The 8,420-nt window shown below is 49.5% G+C and overlaps 1 pseudogene; it reads left to right on the top strand.

Annotated features, from left to right (window-relative positions):
* The first annotated feature begins 496 nt into the window (after positions 1-496).
* Positions 497-6,698, top strand: LOC123129558 (glycosyltransferase family 92 protein Os08g0121900-like; annotated as a pseudogene).
* Positions 6,699-8,420: the final 1,722 nt, after the last annotated feature.

Raw genomic sequence — 8,420 nt, 5'->3', positions numbered from 1 at the left:
TCGCCTTGCTAACCCTAACCGCTCTCTCCGGGGGCTCGATGTTGATTTGGAGTTAGAAGGCAACACATGGAGCGGCGGCGGAAGGAATTGGAGCGACAGCGGAAGGAGTTGCGGCCGTGGGAGGCCAGGGCATATAGAGCTACAACGACACATGGTATAACGCACCAGGGGCGGCCATTCGGCTGAATTTTGGCGCCGCGAGGAAGGACAGCGAGGTCAGAGGATGGATTGGCGGCGGCGACGGGGTGGGAGGTGGGAAGTGAAGCCGACGGAAGTGGGTTCGCGACAACCGAAAGGGGATTCGACAAAATCAGATGAAATCCGCACATATGAAGGAATTGGGCTCGCGGATGCGGGATCCCACAAATTCTTTTTCGGGGCGGCCCGATTTGAAGTATCTGTTCGGACCGGAGATATAGTATGGATCCCATAAAACGGCAGTTATTATAGCGGACAGGACCGGTTCGCGAGATCTGCTAGACATGTTCTAACCCTAACAACTCTCTCCTGAGGCTCGGCGTGGAATTGGAGAAGGCAACACGTTTTATTACATTATAAAAAAAAAAGAAAAGAGAGCACGTTTCGCAAAATCCAGCGTGCCTGATCGTAATGACGTGGTGGAGCCCAATCCGACCGACGCGGGAAGTGGAACCGACCCAGCGGCCCGCCAGCCTGACCTGGGGAGGAAAAAAAACCAATCCGTGTGCGGGTCGGGTCGAAAACCCTAAACCCAGATCGATCGACCGAGACCGTCTTCTCGGTCGCAACCCAGCAATCGAAGCTCTGCTCCCTGCTCCCGCGAAATCTCAATCTTTCGCCTTCGAGCTCCCGCCAAATCACGCTCCTTCTCCCGCGAAATCAAGCTCCCGCCGTGCTCCCGCCGAATCCAATATGCCGCGACACCGCCGCTGCAGCCGGCTGCGCCGCATCGTCGGCGGTGTCTCAGTCGGAGCTCTCCTGCTGTTAGCCGGAAGCGGAGGCCACAACGCCTACTCGGGCCGCCCGGTCTTCTCGCTGCCCCTCGGCCTCGGCGCCCCCTTCCCGCTCGTCGCCGACAGTCCGGCGCCCCCGCCCTTCCCGTTCGCTGCCGACTTTTCTCCTTCGCCGTCCCCGCAATCCCAATACTCGCCCTTCCGCCTCAGCGATGACAGCCTCGCGCGGCGCCTTCTGCCCCTCCGCCTCCGCGCCAGCCAATCGCCGCCGCAGCAGAACGCGGATGCGGTCCTCCTTCCCGACCAGGAGGTCCTGATCCTGGACGACGCTGAGCCTACCGGCGACGCCATCTGCGCCTTCCAGGGCGGGGCTTCCTCCCCGGCGAGACCGCTCGGGATGCTGCCGGCGTCCGGACTTCACGCATACGTCTGCCGCCTTCCCGACCCAGCGCAGAGCTTCCAGCAGCTCCAAGCGCCGCTCTTACTCCACTCCTCCACCTCCTCGGCCGCCGCAGCTGCTCCAGATTCCCCTTCTCCTTCTCCGGGCCGCGCATTGCTTAACTGGAGCAGCGACCCGATAGTGTTTGACTCGGCTCATCTGGACGGAGGCGACGTGCTCGTCTTCGCTAAGGGAATCAGCCGCCGCCAAGGCCTTCAGTGCCTGTATCGCTACAGCGACGGCGCCGATACCATGCTGGCAACTACACCGGCAATCACCTCAGTACAGCAAGTTACTCGCTGCCCCTCGCCGCCGACACCTGTCAAGTCAGGAGGAAGCACCAAGGTTCTTGTCACACTAGGGGTCACCGGCGAGGATCCCATGCCCTCCCTTGCAACCTTTCGTCGACAGCAAGCTGAATCTTCTTCGGTGACTCCTCAAAAGAGTTCAATTTGCGCCTGCACAATGGGACGCAACATCTCCAAGTTTCTCAGGGAGTGGGCACTCTACCATAGTGCGATTGGGATGGATCAGTTCTTTATCTATGATAATGGCAGCGAGGACAACTTGGCAGGCCTAGTGGCGCAGCTTATCCTCCGGGCTCAACATCACAACCGTGCCATGGCCTTGGACCAAGGTCCAAGAAGCTGGTCTGTCTCATTGCGCGGCCACACAGCAAGCTTCGTGCCAATGGATGGCTGTCATAGATGTTGATGAGTTCATCTTCTCAACAAGCTGGGCAGGATTAGAGAAGCCATCAAAATCTTTGCTAGAGCCCGTTATTTCTGTTGATGATAGCGTTGGCCAAATATACCTTGCTTGTTATGATTTTGCCCCCTCGGGCCAAACAGCACATCCACCGGAGGGGGTCTGCCAGGGCTACACTTGCCGGTTGAAGAGCCCGCAGCGGCACAAATCCTTGGTCCGCCTCGACGCCGTGGAACCATCCCTCATGAATGTGGTCCATCGTTTTAAGCTCAAGCCTGCTTTCAAAAGCATCTTGTAACGTCCTCGCTACGGCTATATCTCCCACGTGTCGAAGCACGACTTAGAGACATAACCACATTGAAAGCAATGTCGCAAGTGAGGTAATTTTCACACAACCCATGTAATACAATAGGAAAAAAAGATACATAGTTGGCTTACAATCGCCACTTCACACAAATACATGAATAAAGCATTACATCATCCAAATACAATCAGGGTCCGACTACGGAACCAAAATAAAAGAAGAATATCAAATGCAACAAAGGTCCCCGATCGACCCCAACTGGGCTCCATTACTGATCAACTAGAACGAAAACAACACAAGGGACAAGATCTTCATCGAGCTCCTCCTGAGCTTGGTTGCGTCATCTGCACGGTTCAACGGCACCTGCAAGCTGATTTTGGAAGTATCTGTGAGCCAGGGGGACTTAGCAATCTCGCACCCTCACGATTAAGACTATTTAAGCATATGAGTAAGGTAAAGGTAAGAGGTGGAGCTGCAGCAAGCGACTAGCATATATGGTGGCTAACATATTCACAAAAGAGAGCGAGAAGAGAAGGCAAAGCACGTTCGAGAAATCTATGATCAAGAAGTGATCCTAGAACAACCTACGTCAAGCATAACTCCAACACCGTGTTCACTTCCCGGACTCCGCCGGAAAGAGACCATCACGGTAACACACGCGGTTGATGCATTTTAATTAAGGTTAACTTCAGGTTTTTTACAACCGGATATTAACAAATTCCCATCTGCCCATAACCGCGGGCATGGCTTTCGAAAGTTCAAATCCCTGCAGGGGTGTCCCAACTTAGCCCATCACAAGCTCTCACGGTCAACGAAGGAATAGGCCTCCTCCCGAGACATTCCGATCAGAATCGGTATCCCGATTCTTCAAGACATTTCGGCAGGTTAAAACAAATCCAGCAACACCGCCCGAATGTGCCAACAAATCCCGATAGGAGCTGCACATATCTCTTTCTCAGGGCACACTCAGATGAGACTAGCTACAAGTAAAACCAATCCTCAAGTTTCCCTGAGGTGGCCCCGCAGGCAACTCAGTTCAGATCAACACTCAGAGTAGCACTGGCCGGGGGGGGGGGGGTTAGAATAAAGATGACCCTTGAGTCTGCAGAACCCAAGGAAAGGTGGTAGGTTGTTAGTGCAAATGGTAAAACCAAGGTTGGGCATTGCTGGAGGAGTTTTATTCAAGGTGAACTGTCAAGGGGTTCTCATTATTACCCAACCGCGTAAGGAACGCAAAATCCGGGAACATAACACCGATATGACGGAAACTAAGGCGGCAAGAGTGGAACAAAACGCCAGGCATAAGGCCGAGCCTTCCACCCTTTACCAAGTATATAGATGCATTAATTAAATAAGATATATTATGATATCCCAACAGGTAAACATGTTCCAACAAGGAACAACATCTCCATGTTCCAACAAGGAACAAACTTCAATCTTCACCTGCAACTAACAACGCTATAAGAGGGGCTGAGCAAAGCGGTAACATAGCCAAACAACGGTTTGTTAGGACAAGGTGGGTTAGAGGCTTGGTTCAACAATATGGGAGGCATGATAAGCAAGTGGTAGGTATCGCAGCATAGGCATAGCAAAAGAGCTAGCAACTAAGCAAGCAAAGATAGAAGTGATTTCGATGGTATGATCATCTTGCCTGAAATCCCCCAAGGAAGAAGAACGAGTCCATGAAGAAGACAAACAGACGTAGACGAACGGGTCCTCACAAACGCGACGTTATCGGAACCAACCCGAAGAAGCAACACCGGAAAGAAAGCAAACAATATAGTAAAACAACCATCACATAATCATGGCACGATGCGCAATCAAGTATGATGCATGTCCGGTTTAAAGAGGCATGGCATGGCAAAGTGCACAAGCAATCCTACAAATTAAGTGAAGCACAATATGGAACGGGTTGCATATTGACGGAACACCACATCAATTATTTAGTTCCCTCTCGGTTATGTACCCAACAATATTAAATGTTGTCAAACATGGCAAGAGGGTGAAGCAAAGTAAAACTACCTATCTAGTCAAGGTTAAATGAGGTCGGAAGCAATGAACTACAATTCCGGTAAATCCCCATATGCATATATTAGGTTTGGTACTGTTCTGCCCTAAACATAATTTTAGAGTTAATAAACATGCAAAATAAGTACACCATGTTAAACTAGGCATTTTCTACCCCAAATGCATATAAAGTTTGTTAGGTTTGGAGCTACGGTTAAATAGTTATGAATTAAATCATTTTAACATGGCATAGGGACAAATTAAACAAACATCATTTTAAACATCTTAAACATGAGTGAAAGTTGCATATTATTAAACTAGACAAAATTCTAGACATATTACATATAGAGATCATTTTAATCCGGTGCACGATTAATTAGTTATTAAGTGCATGAACTTGAAGGGCTTTTCTGTAAAACTGCTTTCTCTGGAATAACAGCTAAATTCCCAGATCTGAAAAAAAAACACAGCAGGCTGAAACTGGGCGGACTGGGCGCTCACCATGGGCCAAGCCCAGTTAGTGAGGGAGGTTGGCGGCGGCCTCACGGGCAGGCCGACTTAGGCGCGCAGCTGGCCTCACCATGGGCCTCGGCCCACTCGGTAGAGGAGGGAGGCCGGTAGGTCACGCAGCTGGGCCTCGCTGGAGACGCTGGGCCGACGTGGTGGAGCGGTCAACACGGGCGCTAGGCTTGCTCCTGGTCGTCTCCTTGCACGGGCACTCGAACCAGGAAGCGGTGGCGGGGCACGACAGCGGCCACGACGGGTCTTGGCGGAGGGGTCTTGGGGCTCCGGCAGCGCCGGAGACAGCGAAGACGGGCGGATCCAGGAAACGGCGGTGCGGACGAAGCTTAGGGGCGGCTCGACGGGCATCCATGGCGGGGTTCCCTGGCAGCGGTGGCTCCTGTAGAACGGGAGAGAGGGAGACGTGAGAGGAAGGAGACCGCAACGGGGAAAGGAAAAGAGGAGGGGCGCGAGGTAGATAGGTGCTCTGCTCCGGCGAGCTGGCGTAGGGAGGTGCTGCTCCCGATCCGTCCTGGACGGAGGCACGGGAGGAGACGAGGCGCTCGGGCCTTGCAGCGTTGCACGGGGCTGCTGGATCCAGAGCCTCTGCGGGATGAACTGGGGCGACGGGGGCCGTTCGATCTGAATCTGACGCTCCAGATCAACGGTGGGGAGCTGCAACAAGTTAGTTGGCTGTGGTATGGTGGATCTGGTGGTGCGAGGTGGCGGCTGTGGGCGGCCAGGCGCGGAAAACAAGGGGCGGCGGCGGCTGCACGGGAATGGAGGGCTAGTGCTAGGTTTAGTCCAAAATAGGCATGAGGTTGGACTATATATAGAGAAGAGGGGAGTTTGGATCATCCGATTAAAATTGGATGATCGAGATAAAATAGGTTAGATGGACCAAACAAATAACCGAAGATATTTTAGAGATGTTTTGGGATGATCCGGAACCAACGGTGACGACTGTCCGGGTCGGGTACGAGACAACTTTTCGGGCGCGCGCGCAAGGAAGGCCGCGGGCTGATGAGAGAGCTTAGGCTAGGCCCGACGGTAGGTAGTGGACTGTGCAGAAGGCCTCAGGCTGAGAGAAGAGAAGAGAGAGAGGCCCGGCGACTGTTTTCGGAGATCGAAAACGTCCAATGTTAGACCGGCTTATTGCCGCTATAGTTATCCGTTGGGGCGTCAAACAAACTCCGAATGCGGTGAAACTTGACAGGCGGTCTATCTACACTATAATAAGACCACACGTCAACTCTCATCCCATTCCGAAAACATTTTCCGGCCACTTATAAAATAATATTTCGGACGTGCCGCGGGCGCGTGCAAGTGTGTCTGGGCTCAGAACGGACAACAGAAGGAACTGGGAGAACCCGGGCGAAAATAAGTTTCAAAAACATGATGATGCAATGCACATGATGACATGATAAGATGCAACACATAAAAAAATGACATGACAACAACAGCGAATAACTGATGGACACCTGGCACATCGGTCTCGGGGCGTTACACATCTGGACCGCGTTCGCACGTGTTAACCACTATAAATACCAAGCTTGGTCGGAGTTCAAAGTCAAGTTCAAGAGGCGCGTGTCCGCTTATGTGGCTGATTGGAAAGATCCGATCAACCTCGACTCAAAGGACCGGGCTCCTGGCTTAGGAGTTGATGACACCGAACCAAAAGGCTGGGCCCAAAGATACTGCGAGGTTAAAGACAATATCCTTCAGCTGTTAACTGCAAGATGGTTCGGTGTCGGATTTGGGAACCCTCATTAGCTCCAGTCAGATCAGGTAACACACAATGGTAAGATCTACCACCTCTCCCCCTCTTTTACATAGTAATTTCTGTTTATTTACACTAACAAAACGTAAATCAAAACCATTAAGTTTTCCAGAATTAAAAATTATCTCTTAAATTGGATGGTATACACCTTTTAAATAGGCTTTAGTTTTTTTGTGTGAATAAAAATAGGCTTTAGGTTGATCGGGAAGCACCACAATATGTGTGTGTTGCTCAATGATGAACATACTCCCTCTAGTCTAGTTCTGAAGAAGCCCCCATAATGCAACTTTTACTGCTTATTTTCGTTAACTATAAAACTCTTCAAATCTATACGTACTTCTTTAAAATACTTTATGAGAGATAACCTTTATTTTTATTATACATCATTACTGTAAAGTTCTTCGAGACAATATTTTTTTGAAAGTACTTTATGAGATAAACCTACACATTGTTTGCACATTTCCAATCCAAAAATATTATGAAATATAGTGAGTCAAAGTTTGGAAAAAGTTAATTAAACCCATGCCTAAACCAATAACTTTTCCAGAACTAGAAGAGGGAGTATAATAATAACCTGAGAGCATTTTCCCTGTCGATGGTTAGCAGTTTGTTTTCGCTATTCAAGCTCTTGCTGTCCTTCTTTTTCCATCTTGAACTGTTAAGAACAGATTTATGTTCATTGTGCCTTGATACTCAGCATGTGACACGGTGCTTTAATATTGGTTCTTTTGCTAAAATTGGATGACTTCTTTTCCTTGAATGATTTTGGCTTAACAATTGGACTTAGATCAGTTGAATTTGTAATGCTTAGCTGGAGCACAACATGAAGCCTCTTTATTTTATTTTATTTTTGGGTCTGTGTGGGCTCGAGTACTAATCAGTGAAAGCTTCACACAAATGAGTTCAAATCTTGTTTGTTGATTGAGGTCCATTTCTTAAGTATCTATTGGCTGATCCTTATGGTTGTTTGGCTTCTATTCTGAAACTATTTGATTGAGATGCTGGTCTACACTTTGTTGGCTTTTCTTTAAAAAAATGAATCTCGGTTTATGATGCAGGTAAGCTTTGGCTTATATGGTTTTGTTCCAGTTTTGACTTGTTTTAATTAGCTGGAAACATCTTTGGAAAAAGTCTTTCTTGATATGGAACTCATACATCAAAATGCATCTCCAATGGAGAATGCGACATTGTCAGACTGATCTCGCAACTTGAACATGTGAACGAGTGTATTGAAATTACCTTTGCTGCCTGGTTTCTACTGATTCGAAGAAACGGGTTCAGCATTTACCCATGGCTGAATACTGTACAACAGTTCTTTTCATTCGTCTCTCCAAGAGACTCCTTTTGAGGCCTTATATGTGTCACGTGGGGCGCTGCGTACAGGCGTGGGTCGCGCGCCCAGGGGCAGCAGCCGACGGCCACAGCTGGCGAGGCATGATCGGGACAAGGAGTCCTGATCCTACGTTGGTTCCTAGAGTCCAGGAGTAGTTAGTTTTCTAGTTTGTTAGGAGTCCAGGAGTAGTTAGTTTCCTAATTTGTTAGAAGCCCATAAGGCCTTTATATATCCTGTAATCTGCACCCTTGGACGCAGGCAATAAATCATTATCTCCTACCTCCTTCTCTACTCCTAATCTCTTCTCCTGCACCATTGAGCAGTTAGGCAAAAACCCTAGCGCTCCTATCAACCGAGACTACGAACTACGTAGTCGAGGTCTTGCTGTCTTGGGCACCGAGGTCCTTGACAACTTG

Source organism: Triticum aestivum, chromosome 6A (assembly GCF_018294505.1).
Source record: "Triticum aestivum cultivar Chinese Spring chromosome 6A, IWGSC CS RefSeq v2.1, whole genome shotgun sequence".
Taxonomy (NCBI): domain Eukaryota; kingdom Viridiplantae; phylum Streptophyta; class Magnoliopsida; order Poales; family Poaceae; genus Triticum; species Triticum aestivum.
This window is presented reverse-complemented; position numbering and strand designations above follow the sequence as displayed.